The sequence below is a fragment of the Schistocerca gregaria genome, chromosome 2 (assembly GCF_023897955.1).
Source record: "Schistocerca gregaria isolate iqSchGreg1 chromosome 2, iqSchGreg1.2, whole genome shotgun sequence".
NCBI classification, from domain to species: Eukaryota; Metazoa; Arthropoda; class Insecta; order Orthoptera; family Acrididae; genus Schistocerca; species Schistocerca gregaria.
In genome coordinates this window covers 897,056,756-897,071,484 of record NC_064921.1, presented here as the reverse complement: position 1 = coordinate 897,071,484, position 14,729 = coordinate 897,056,756, and positions in this window count along the sequence as shown.

Genomic DNA, 14,729 nt, shown 5'->3' with positions numbered 1-14,729 from the left:
CTGACATACGGCATAGAAATTATTGGACCACATCTTATAGTTAACAACCGTCCAACACTAGAAAGAGTGAAGGCGACCTATATGGAGAAAGCAATAGGAGTGTCCAAAACAACGCGATCGAGTCTTGTATACCTGCTGGCGAGAGAACCTTTCCTCATTGAAGACCTTCGGACAATCCTGATGCTACCCAATAGCAGCCCCTTGGAAAGTCTACTTAAAACATTGAAGAAAGAAAGGGAAGGCATACCTCCAGAACTTTACAGCACAGGTGCCATGATTGACTGAACATGGACAAAGAAAAACTTCGAAATGGGACACGTGATCGCCAGACTGGCAGTCCATGGTTTCCACTACCTTATTTGCAACGACACATCGTATCATGAACCAAATGAAATGTGTGAATGTAAACTGTGTCACCAAATATGCAAACGTTACCATATAGAGCTCTGTACCAAAAGGACACGCACAATAAGTGACTATGCGATTCACAATATGGGAAATTTCATTTATCTTATTATTATCACTGTACATTGAATTTGTATGTCTATTTGGCTGCAATAAACGTATTATTATTATATATCAAGAACACTATTTGTTCGTGAATGTGTCCCAACTTCATATACTCTAAGCCCTCATATGAATACCTCCGTCAGTCATTTTACAAATTTTGGAGAAATGTTATTTATTTCTTCAGACTTAATTAAACGAACGTCTTTCTAAATCATGTCGAACCCTGAATCTAATGCTGGACGCTTTATGTCTTCCAAATAGATCTAATTTCTTCTTCATGTCACCTTTTAGGTTCTCGCTTCGTTGAGGCTCTTATTTTCTTCACTTTTTCGCTTTCTCTTCTGCATCTATCAGTGTATTTCTTTTTGCAGTCCTAATACTGATACCCGTGCCATTAATTTCATCAATATGTAATTTGCTTCCTCTACCTGCTCTATTCGTCCTTCCGACTATCATTTCCTTTTTAATTCCTTCACATTTTCTTTGCAACCATTTCGCTTTAGCTCTCGTCAATTCCCCAGGGCTTTCATAATTCTTCAGTATTCTCATTGCTGTACAAAGCATTCCGTATAACAAATTTTCTCCCTCTTGTCACACAACGGAAACCGCCACTGAGAGCGCTTCATTCGTCTGGAAGGGACGGCACCAGGCGCTGGAACGCCGTCGCCGGCTGCAGTCTGGAGGTACTTACGGAGAGTCGCCGTTCTTGTGGCAGCCGAACTGTAGACTGCTGGCACGCTCCCAGCTCGCGGTTCTGACGTCTCCATCCAGCGCCCGCACACACAGACCCTTCGCCATTTCTTTATTCGCTACTCCGATAGTCGTGCACTCGCATGCAGGAGACACGTTCGACAAATGCACTCCCACGTACTCTCGACGAATGTGTAGTGGATGGAAGTTGCCGCATATTACCAGAAAACCCTTGCCAAATCTTACAGAGGCAAACGTGCAGCTCGCACTGGACGGAGGTGTGAATGTGTATCCCTCGCGGCGACACCATTTAAGCGAATATTCTTTGACCTACTGTCACGCAGTGGGTAGTGCCAACTTTTTGGCTACCACACAATAGAATTTTTTGAAATTCAATAACAGAAATACAGTAATGCTCAAGAAACTGTGAACATGCAGACGTCATAGCGTATGAAGTTTTCCTTTGCTGTATTAATTTCGGAGTCAACAAAGAAATAAGAAGAGAAGTTAAACGGAATTAAAACTGTTTGGAAAAGGGCCTGTATGATTAACGTCAACGCAAGTAAATCGATGGTAACGTAATGAAGCTGACACTAAGAGTGGTAGTTGATTTTTCCTCCTTCGAATAAATAACTGACGGTGGGGGACGTAGAAAGAACATTAAATGTAGTCTCACATTAGCAAAAAATATGTTGTTGAAAAGGTAAATCTGCAAACACCGAATATAAAATCATGTTTTAGGAAGTCTTTTCTGAAGAAATTTGTGTGAAGTGCAGCCTTTTGCGGAACTGAAAGGCAGACGATAAAGAATTTAGATTAGAAAAGAATAGAAGCTTTCAAGATGTGATAATACAAGAGAATGCTGAAGCCTGTATGAGTAACACGAATAACTATGAAAAATCTATTTGGGGAAAACGAATTTAATGCAAAAATGGGCTAAAAGGACGATTCGATAGGACACAGCCTTAGTAACATAAGCATCGTAAGTCTGGTAAGTGGTGCTAGAGTGGTGGTAATAATTGTAGTTTGTACTTATGCAGAGCTTAAAATGCTTCCGCAGAATAGTGGAAATCTGCTTAAAACCAAAAAATGAAAGCTGCAACAACAGCAGTATTAATTACTGAACGCCCCCTTTAGTTAAGAGATGATGCACTGTGTGATAGGCATGGATGTCGTTATTTTATCTGTCGTGGGGAACTAGTAATTTTTTGCATAATATCGATAAACGTTAATCAAGTACTGCCTCAGAAAAAAAGAGAGATCATTGGATACATACTTCAACAATAAAATCAAAGTGTAAATAAAATACGGCTATCTCCAAATATGATGCTGGAAGGATTTTTGATAGATCATGGGAATGTTTCTCGAATAGGTACCAGAGAAATTATGAATATCACAAGAATGAGGAACAGTGAATTCGATTGTGATCACTACCTCTCTAAAATTAAGTTTAATCTTCTACCTAATAAAATAAAACAGAAGTCACAAAGACTAACAAAGGTTACACAGACACAGAGTCAGTTCAACGATATCAAGTCATTATTATATTATCGAAGATGGCAGCTAGCAAGAATAATTCAAAGATATTAGTAAAACCGAGCTGAAAACATTCTGGTCAATAAAAATTAAACATTAAATATTATGTAACGAAGTATGTAAGGTTTAACAAACACAGGAGAAAAATGTAAAATGTAGAAATCCTCATAGAAGATTGAACATACTGATCGCTTCAAACAACAGAATGGAACCAGCGAGGGTAATCAAAAGAGTTAAAAGAGATCTGGAAAAGAGGAAAACTGCAGAAATTGTTTGAACGCTTTTCAAAAAATTATACTTACGATTTCTATCAAATATTTGACGGGAGACTAAAGAGATATCGAATAGCAGCCGCCTGTTTCATAAATAAAAATGGCGAATTTTGCTCAAAAACACTAAAAATTTCGAAATACTGGCAAAATATTTTGAACAACCTCTTGACTGTCCAGAACCAATCCATAAGATAGAATTGTGAAACACCCATGAAAATCAAGAAGAAGATTTACCTCTGACTAAGAGTGAAATTGAAGATGAAATTAAAACTCAAATGGGAATAAAGCTAGTGGAGAGGGCTCTGTTACGGTGGAACGTTTGAAATTGATCCTATGAAAATTAAAAACACAGGTAAAATTAATCTTCGAGGAAACATGGAAAAAACTAAATATCTCAACGTTTGTTGATTGCCAAAGGAGACCTTTATTTTCGTTGGCAGACAAACCATAGACAGAAATTTAGCGTAATGTTTAAATTAGCAAAACTAATTCGTGAAACACACACACAGGTTAAATTTATGGGAGAAATATCTCAATGCTTCGAAATCAACACAGTTGCACGGGAATGTGAGGGCCTATCACAAATTCTTTTTAATTGTGTTCCAGAAAAGAAACTCAGAATGGATACAAGATTTCACTAATAATGTTGGGAAGAGGAATCAAAGATATTAGAATCACTTGCCTTGTTTTTGGAAAAGATTTAGTTTTTCTTCTTGAAAATGTGATATCTATCATATCAGAAATTAACCTTCTAAAGAAATAACCTGTAGGAGCGGCTCAAGAATTTTTGCAGAGAAAACGAAATATTTTTCAAACATTAATAACACAATTAAATTTCTGCAAGCGGATACTTTCCACACTCAAACTGCTAAAAGTTATAAATGTTTTGGGGAGATAATCCAAGAAAACGGCGTGGGAAAAGCCGCTGTAGGGGAAAGGATGATAAAAAAGCAAATGCAGGGAAGGTATTGAAGCCGTTAACAAAACAGTGTCCTACATAGTACTCGAAAAATAAGAATAAGACGTTACACTTATCAATGTTCACGTCCCGACCGAAGGTAAAACAGCCTAGGAAAAGGAAGAGTTCTATGGCCATCTGGAACAAACAGCTGAGAGCACACCTACAACAAATATCAAGAAAGTTCTGGGAAATTGTAACGGAAAAGTTGCAAAAGAAAAATACTATATTACAACTATAGGAAAACACATTTTGAATGACAGGACCAATGAGAATGTACAGAGGGTGATCAACCTAGCTATCTCCAAGAACCTGAGAGTAAGTCCGACTTACTTCAAACACAAGAGAATACATAAGGGAACATGGTACTCACCGGATGGAAGATTTACCAATCAGACAGATCATCACGTTTTGGTGTACCACAGCTATAGCCGTAGAGTAACGGACGTCGGGTCATATAGAGAGGCTGACTGTGCACCAGACCACTTCATGTAAGACGATGTTCATCTACATAAATAAGACGAAGGGGACACTAGAACCATCTATGAATGTTGGGAAACTGCGAGAAAGTGCAATTAAAGAACTATATGCTGCAGAAATCAAAAACTTGTTTGAGGCCCTAAAAACTCGGATGCAAGCTAGAACATTGAAAGAAAGTGGAAAGAAGGGAATTCCACAATACTAAGTGTAGCAGAGGATGTGTTGGGAGGAAAGAAGAGAATGAAGAAGACAAAATATTTCAACTAGACATTCAAGGAGGTTACATAAATGAGAACAAAAAAGATGCACAAGTGGCTGGCTGACAGGGAGAATGATGAGATAAGAGATATATCATAAGGGACTAGAAGAGAAGGTGCGAACCCTGCGAACAGAGAAGAGAATATATCTAACAGTCCATTAGAACAAGATGCGACAGAGATCTGCAAAAAGAATTCATGAAAAATTTTCCAGTGCATCAAGAAACGGAAACGTGGATTTTTCATTACAGATAAGAAGGGCAGCTTGATAAATGACAAGAAATGAATTGTGGAAAGATTGAGAGAATACTTCTCAGAACTCTCGAACCTCACTGACCCTGGTAAGGTGCTACTTGTAGATACCACGGAGGAAGGAAAAGATGAAGAAGACTAGGAAGTAACTGAAGAAAATGTGAAGATTGTAATCAAACGACTCAGAAACATCAAAGAGGTCCCAGGGGAAGACAGAATCACAGGAGAATTAAAAATTAGGAAGGTGAGAACTTACACTTAGAGACATACAAACTAATCCAGTTGACATGGAAGAGAATCTGTCAGAAGAAAGGAAATTGGCCGTAATAAGTCCGATACACGAAAGAAGAAGCAAAATGGAATGTGGTAACTACCTATGAGTTAGTTTACTGAATGTGCCCTACAAGGTACTGGGTACCATTATCCTCAGAAAAGTACAGCCCTTCATAGAGAGCAACATATAAAGCCAAGCTGCCTTTGGAGCAATCTGAACAGTAGATCACATTTTCACTCTAAGACAATTTTTTGTACTGTCTGGGAATTTGGTAAAGATATCTAGAGTTTGTTTGTCGATTTCCAACGTGCATAAGGCATCATATACTTGAATAAAGACGCGCAAAGTGACTTCAGAGTCCGTGAAAAGCTAGTGAGAATGGTGAAGATTTGTGTGGATGGATCAAGGCCAGCAGTGCGTTCCAGAGGCAGCTCGTCAGAAACGTTAGAGACTGAGAAAGGTCTGAGAGAAGGGGATGCTCTCTCATGTATTCTGTTCAATGACAAATTAAAGACATTGATAAGGGAATCCAGCCAACAGGAGGGGGCTTGAGTAAAAATGGATGGTCATTTCAGTTGTCGCGCTTATGCATATGATGCAGTAGTGCTAAGTAAAACCCTGGCTTGAAAGATGTGTACCAGAAAAAAGGCAATCACTCACGTAAGATTGCCCTAAAGCTGATTCAAGACAAAACGGGATCGTACAATTAATAATAAGTCCAGAGCAACAATTTCTTTTAGATAAATAGGATGAGGTTCATGGAGTTCACCGGTTAAGATGCTTGGGATATTGGTTTACCAACAATGACCCCAAAGATATGGACATTATGGAAAGAACTGCAGTGGGAATGAAATGCATGTATAACCTCAGCGAAACGATCAGGTCAAAAACAGTATCACTGACTTTATGTCACGTACGGTTCAGAAATCTGGAGAATGAGTAATTGTTTAAAGAGAAACTTCTATTATTTCAAAGAAGACTAATGAGGTAGATACGGCTACCGATCTTAGATAAAAGAGGAGGAGGAAGAATGAGGAAATATGTCTCTCCATGCAACAACCAACAACACTATATAAACTGAAGTGCAAAATAATTGCAAAATAATTCAGTGGGTGGGCTATGTAGCACATATGCCAAAAGAAAAGTGAGAAAAGCACTTCAGGGAAAAGAAAACACCAGGCGCCCCGTAGGAACACCAAGGCAGTACTGGATGGAAAATCTGGCAAAGGACCTGGCACTGTTGTGGATTGAAGACACCTGGAGGAACCGAGCAAATAACAGAAGGGCATGGAGGCTGTTTGTGTAATCAGTGCGTGCAGTGTAGGGCTGTAATGACTGTGTATGTACATAGAGGAAGGGATACTTAATACTTCAAGGGCAAATGGTGTAAACGATGAATTAACAACAAAAAGGACTGTAAAAATGCAAAAAATGGCATTACAATACAATAGTGGAACGAGAATGTCTATTTTCTAATGAATGTCAGGCTTTAAACGATAAATTACATAAGTTATAAATACTAGAAAGGCAAATCATTAGGAAAATTTAAGCCCCCGAAGAACTGTCAAAGGTTGGAAATTACACAGTAATGATGAAATTTATGGACACATATAAAACATACCAGAAGTAATAATAAATGGAAGAGTGGTATTTTCAGAACGTTTATAAGAAACCTTTGACAGTAAATTACCCAAAGTATCTCCAAATATATGTATATGGGGAATCGGCTCTCAGCCGTGTTGCTAAGTGGGCATGGGCGTCAGTAGTGTTATAGTACTATAAACAGAGCATCTCGACTGACGACGGCAATTTCGTACAGAAGGGGACGATAACATTAACATCTCATGCCCAGTAAGCACTACGTAAGGCATATGAAGTACAGTATATACGTTTTATGCTTCATGTAGTGCACGTCGATCCGTAGGAGCTCCTCAGAATACATCTCTCGATCGTCTCTAGCAAGGTTAACCGGAAATTTTTCGATGATGATGTTTGGTTTGTGGGGCTTTCAACTGCGCAGTCATGAGCGCCCGTACAAAGTCCCACTGTCTACACAGTCCATTTTCGTTTCACAGTCCTATCTAGTCACTCTCACAAATTATGATGATGATGAAATGATGAAGACAACACAAACACCCAGTCCACGGACAAGGAAAATCTCCAACCCGGCCGGGAATCGAACCCGGCACCCTGTGATCCAGAGGCAGCAACGCTAGCCCATAGATCACGAGATGTGGACGAAATTTTTCCCGAATGAGTGTGCGAATAGCTTAACCACCACTCTGTCGACGAATTTTGTGTCTACCACTCGGACAGCAATGTGACAGTAGACCATGAAAAACGCGGATTTCAAAACATGCGAATATTCGAGCTGCCGTTTGAACTTTCGGCAGCGCTTGTTGTGGAAGCACTGTGGTTTTCGAGGGGGAATGTTAAGTCACCTGAAACAAAACAGAACACCTAACGCTTCTTTCGTATCAAGAAGAGAAGACCTAAAGTTCGATTCCAGCTCGGACGTGGAGATGCTAGAGGTGCCTTTTGTTCGTCGTGACCCACAAGGCGCAGACACGTGTCCCTGTAAATAGAAGTCGCGTAAACGCCGAAAGGACACAAGGCTGTCCACAAGAAACGCCTCGAAAGACTGTGGCCCGTGGCAGCAAGATGAGGATAATCTCTTTTCAGCTTGGACTGGGTCGCAATCCAACAGTTCCTGATTCGTTGCTAGCAACGACCGCCCACGTCAAAGACATTTTGACGATGGTCAACCCACAGACAGGCTCCCCAGTGGCGATGCGGTTAAGACACCAATGAACGTAATCTCTCGAATAATGTACCGCACCCCCTCCTAGGTGATTGGGCGTCGGGAGTAGAGATGGAAAGAATGATGTCAAATTCGAGTGACCACATGATTCTCGCTGCCGACAGATTGTCATGTTGGCCAATCGCTAATAATCGTATTTCCAGTGAGAGGGAAGGTCCATCGAGCGACGTCGCATTTACTGGCCAAGACGACTGCAGGCTACATCTTAACACACAATGAACTAGGTGTATCGCTCATTGACAACGGCATTACTTTTACTATCAAAACCCAGCTGTTAAAGGACATGATTCGGACGACAGACATTGGTATAGCAATCCTTCAAGAGGTGCGGCCTGATATGCGTCTGAATGTTTAATGATACACTTCTTACGGCAACCTAAATATAAAAACTGGTTGTGGTGCGGTCATGCTAATACGCGATGGCCTAGAACTAACGGAAATTCAATATTTGCCATTAGCGTGAGGCGCTGCGCACACTACCGCTGCTGTCCACTTTGTGGATCTGTGCGGCCCATCTGAAATGACGCAGCATACAGAGCAAACAGTCTGTTACTCTACCAAGGTTGCTCCACTGTTGGGGTGCCACGGAGGACGTATGGTGGTCAAGGACTTTAACAGCGTCTTACGCGCTGAGAATCAGATCCCTCACCATGTCCCATGACCGGCCCTTCACGCGATGACTATAGACCTAGCTTTGCTCGCTACATGGACAGTCATGCACGATGAACGAAGCTGATATACGCACATCACCAGCCACTCGTCCAGCTGGCTGGTGTGGATTAACGTTTCCCGAGGTCTCCGGGCAGCTACTGTCGGTGCCGAGCTATGGCCCACAGAATTCACCGACCACCATCGTTTCATCTGTGCCGTGGCCCTAACATGACAACAGACGAGCCGAAGTAGAGGATCATGAGCTCATAACGTCCACATTCTCTGTGACGAGGCTTGTTGTCTTGCCGTCATCGAAACCAGGCACAAACGGCTACTACAGACCTACAAGTCCGCGATACAGTGGTGGACACCAGTTACTCGTCGCACGTTCATGGCTCACAGGTGAGATAGAGCACCTTGAAAACGATCAACCTCTGAGCTTTACTACACAGTTTCGAGGGAACCAAAGCCGCGACCGCCTTCACCAGAGCGTCCAACAGCCGTCCACTGGACATAGATGCGAACAGTTTGGAAGGAACGAGGTTTCGAGCGATGCTACAAGATTTCGTCCAAGGCAAATGTGCTTCCCGCTGTTACGTCACCATAGATTGGAGACGCCCTAAGAGGTGACTCAAAGGGCCGGTTATCGCCGCGGACGGGCACCGTGCAGAGACACTAACTACCATCCCCCCACGTCATGACCGGTCAATGGCTCGAAAATGATGTTGGAGGCGTCCTACACGATCTACTGCCTTCGAGGAGGAGACAAGGAGACGACAACGCCTTAGAGACCATAAAAAAGGAAGGATTGTGAGTGACCCTATCGTGAGGCACAAGAAACAAATTCTCTGGACCTGACTTTCCTCCCCTTGAATTTTAGAGCACCTTTCCTAAATTGATGGGGGAAGTTAGGTGACAGATATGCTGCACAACCCCTGCATACGGACGTTCGCGAGCACCCTCTTTCCCTGAAATTTTGAAGGTCATGGTAATCATTACCCCAAAACAAAACTGATGTTGTAGACCGAAAGTCTTCCGCTCGCTAACGTAAGTATTCGTATTATATGCCGTTTGCACGCATACGTCGTACTCGCCTCCTAGCTACTGCCACGTATGTCATTAACGTTGTACACACACGTCTGGGATGTGGCACTAATATACACACTGCGTTAAGCTCATGTCAGCGTGTCGTCTTAAAGGTGGATGACCTAAACCATACAATCGACCGAGCTACTCACGATTTGTTGCTGGCTGTCTTAGAGAAGATGGGTCTTTGCCTGATACCGAATGGTGTGGTTCCCCGTTTCATCTACGGGGCCCCTTCCACGATCCTCGACAATGGCTACCTGTCAGCTAAACTTTTCGCTGTCGGCCTCGACTCTACGCTTCATGGTCTGTGTCAGCGTTTGGAGGGCTTTCACCTTCGCAACGTGCATTTTAAGTCTTGTGCTTATTCTAGCGATGTAGTTTACTTGACAAGATCGGCAGCACATTTATGTACAGCGATCGCGTAGCTTCAGCGCTAAGGCGAGTTAGCCGGCAGCCTTATCACACCGCGGAAGTCGCACTACATGGATGAGGACAGAGTACTGATTATCAGTGCACCGGTGCCCGTTGACATGGTCCCAGCGATGAAAAGTATAGGCGTGATCATCCATGGGAACACGCAAAGTACAGCAGCGGCTACGTATCACAAACTATTTAGTATGATCCTGCGCAAGTTCATCTCCGCACATTTTTAACGTTTTACTTGATCGTGTGGTTACATTTTGTTAACGTCTGCTTCACCACGAAACTTAATCATGACATATACGTTCTGCTGCTTCCCGCTATAGTGGCAGCAAAATCCCAGACGGTCTAAGGTTATTTCGTAAGCGATGCTCGGTTGTTCAAGACCCATTATGAGACACTAACGTTGTCATCATAGTCGGGCAGCATTGAAATGATAACCGTGCAAAATAGGTGCGTGCTCTATTTCTGTCTGCATCACCTACGTGCTTCGGACAAGGATCCCTCACATCACACTGATTCAGGAGATGGTGCCTCATTCCCTCCGGCCGCCGATTCTTGTTGGCCTATCTTGCCACCACTACGTTACATTCGCACCTATCTGGACGGCATAAGTTTTGTGTAGGATTTTCTACCGGCAACGCGGGCGCCTGGAACCAAGACTTCTACTGCTGCTTTCAATAGAAAATGCCTTATAACGTGATTCAACGCCGATTGCCGGTGCTTGGCTAGAAGCCTTTCCTTTCCACCTCCGTGAAGGCGCTGTGGTAAGTGATAACGACTGCAAAATTCCCCACCCGACTATATTTACACATTATACATCTTGCCGAGGACCCTCTAAGCGTCCGGTGCGCCATCATCGATACGGCTGTCGACTGTGGTTCTCGCCAGCCGCATGTTGGCATTCTTGTTGTGACGGACGTTTCAGCCTACCGAACTGATTCATGATGACGTCACTTACTATCCGCCAGTCGACATTATGCCACGATGTGAGTTAAAGGTACGGAGTACATACTTAGCGAGGGTCCTGCCGAGTTTTTAGGCTTTTGGCACTTCTTAACAAGCAATTACACTGTTCTGTGCCACAAGGTCTCGTTTGTTCGCTCTTTGCGAATTACTTGGGGTAGCGTTTACGCATCCTCCGGAGCATTGCGGTATAGCGGCTGTGTTAGATTGAAGGTATAGCACCGGATGGACTGATGTGAGATAGGATATCAACGGTAATTATAGCGTCTTTAACTCTCGATGAACCATAAGACGCCCTGGACGCGCTGCCGCCAGGCTGAAAAAATTGTAAGTAAATAAAAGTAAAAGAAATATAAAAAAGAATCATTGTACCCTTCCTTCTCTCCCTCCTTTTTTATGCATAACTATTGGAGACGATGTTTCGTTTTTCTTCTCGGACTGAGCCAGAACGTGTCAAAAATCCGACCTACTTTCAGGGCGAAAGTGACGGTGGGCACTAGATATTCTCTTTGTTTGTAGAATAAATTTGTGGTAAGATCTTATGGGACCAAACGGCTTAGGTAATCAGTCCGTAAGCGTGCACACTACTTAATCCAGATTAAACAACCTTAAGCTATGGACAACACACATATGCACATGTCCTAGGGAGGTCTCGAAACTTCGACTGGGGGAGCCGCGCTGAGCGTCACAAGACGCCCCAGACCGCGTGGCTATCCAGCGTGCTTTTTGTTTTTAGGTTAGATTAGTAATTAAAACGTCCTTGGCGCGTTTTCGAGTCCCGTCTTGGCCTACCTTTTGAACAAACATCATACTAATTAGGGCTGATGATTTAGAGGATGAGAGGTCCTCCTCATTCTGTCGACCGCCTTGTCAGAGGGGGTGGAGGGGAGGAATGACGATCAGGACACTTTATTGGGTGGGAAATTACCCCTAAAATGCAGAAGAATCAGCAACGATCAACGACATGACGATGCTGAAGGCAATGGAAACTGTACTAATGACACGTAATGTGTACTAACAGAACATGTGGTTTGTAGTCGACAAACCTTCCTGATAAACTCTCCATTATCTACAAATCCGGATTAAGCCCTCATTCCTTTTTTCCTTTTTCATTTTTTGGCCATCAGTCTTCTGACTGGTTTGATGCACCCCCCACGAATTACTCCCATATGCAAACCTCTTCAGCTCAGAGTAGCACTTGCTACCTAAGCCCCCAATTATTTGGTGGATGTATTCAAATCTCTGTCTCCCTCTACAGTTTTTGCCGTGTATAGCTCCCTCTATTACCATGTAAGTTATTCACTGAGGTCTTATCAGATGTCCTATAATTCTGTCACTTCTCCTTGTCAGTGTTTTCCACATATTCCTTTCCTTTGGGATTCTGCGCAGAACCTTCTCATTCCTTATCTTATCAGTCCGCCAAATTTTCTACATTCGTCTGCAGTATCACATCTCAAAAGCTTCGATTCTCTTCCGTTCCATTTTTCCCACAGTCCATGTCTCACTACCGTAAAATGACGTGCTCCAAACGTACAGCTTCAGAAATATTTCCCTCAAATTAAGGTCTGTGTTTGATACTACACCAGGAAATCCCTTTTTACCAGTTCTTGTCTGCTTTGGATGTCCTACTTGCTATGTCCGTTCTTGATTATTTTGCTGCATAGGTGTCAACCGCCCCTACTTCGTGGACATCATACCTGATGTTCAGTTTCTTGCTGTTCTCTGTTTTTGCTACTTCTCATTATTTTCGTCTTTCATAGATTGACTCTCAATCAATTTTCTGTAGTCATTAGGCTGTTCATTCCATTCAGCAAATTATGTAATTCTTCTTCACGTTCATTCAGCAAATGTGTAAGTAGGCTGTTTAGGTTTTTTTATTGGTAACGCCGCCGCCACGTAGCGCTCTGTATGAAAATCACTGGCTGTGCCGTGTGCAGTCTGTGGCTGGTTGGCACTGTTGTAATACTCGCCATTGTAGTGTTGGGCAGCGGCAGCTGGATGCTAACAGCGCGTAGAGTTGCGCAGTTGGAGGTGAGCCGCCAGCAGTAGTGGACATGGGGAGAGAGATGGCGGAGTTTTGAAATTTGTAAGAATTGGTGTTATGAACTGCTATATATATTATGACTAGTGAGTTAAATACATTGTTTGTTCTCTATTAAAATCTTTCATTTGATAACTATGCCTATCAGTAGTTAGTGCCTTCAGTAGTTTGAATCTTTTATTTAGCTGGCAGTAGTGACGCTCGCTGTATTGCAGTAGTTCGAGTAACGAAGATTTTTTGTGAGGTAAGTGATTTGTGAAAGGTATAGGTTAATGTTAGTCTGGGACATTCTTTTGTAGGGATTATTGAAAGTCAGATTGCGTTGCGCTAAAAATATTGTGTGTCAGTTTAAGCACAGTCGTGTATAATTTTTCTAAGGGAACGTTTCATAAATGTCATAAGCAAATTGTATCATTGATATCCTTTCACCTTCAATTTTAATTCCACGCCTGAACTTTTATTTTCATCATTGCTTGTTCGATGTACAGCTGGAACAGTAGGGCCGAAAGACTACATGCCTGTCTTACACCGTTTTCAATCCGAGCATTTTTCCCCGTCGTTCACTATGATTCCTTCTTGACTCTTGTACATTCGTGTATTACACGTCTCTTCCTATAGTTTACTCCTATTTTTATCACAATTTTGAACTTCTTGTACCATTTTCCACTGTCGAACGCCTTTTCATGGTCGACAGATCCTATGAATATATATTGATTTTTCTTTAGTCTTGCTTCCATTATCAACCACAATGTCAGAAATGCCTCTCTCGTGCCTTTGCCTCTCTTAAAGCCAAACTGATAGCCATCTAACACATCCTCAAGCTTCTTTTCCATTCTTCTGAATATTATTCTTGTCAGCAACTTGGATGCATGAGCTGTTAAGATGATTGTAGAATAAACCTCGCACTTTTAAGCTCTTACAGTCTTCGGAATTGCATGGATGACATTTTTACGAAAGTCAGATGGTATGTCGCCAGACCCATACATTAAACACACCAACGTGAATAATCGTTCTGTTGCCGCTTCCGTAGTGATAGTAGATATTCTGGTGAAATGTTATCTGTCCCTGCTGCCTTATTTGCTCTTAAGCCCTCAAAGCTCTTTTAAATTCTGATTCAAATATTGGATCCCGGATCTCTTCTAAATCGACTTCCGTCTCTGCTCCTATCACATCAGACAAATATTCCACTTCATAGAGGTTTTCAATGTACTCTTTACATCTTCAATGTGCTCTTTCCACCTATCCGCTCTGCCCAAAGCGTTTAATAGTGGAATTCCCGTTGTACTCTTAACGTTAAGGCCCTTGCTTTTAATTTTACCGGAGGTTATTTTCACTTTTCTATATGCTGAGTCTGTCCTTCCGACAATCATTTCGTTTCCTATTCCTTCACATTTTCCACGCAGCCATTTCGTCTTAGCTTCCTTGCAGTTCCTATTTATTTCTTCCTTAGCTACTTGAAGCTCTGCGTCCCTGAATTTCCCTGAACTTTTTTGTACTTACTTCTTTCATCGA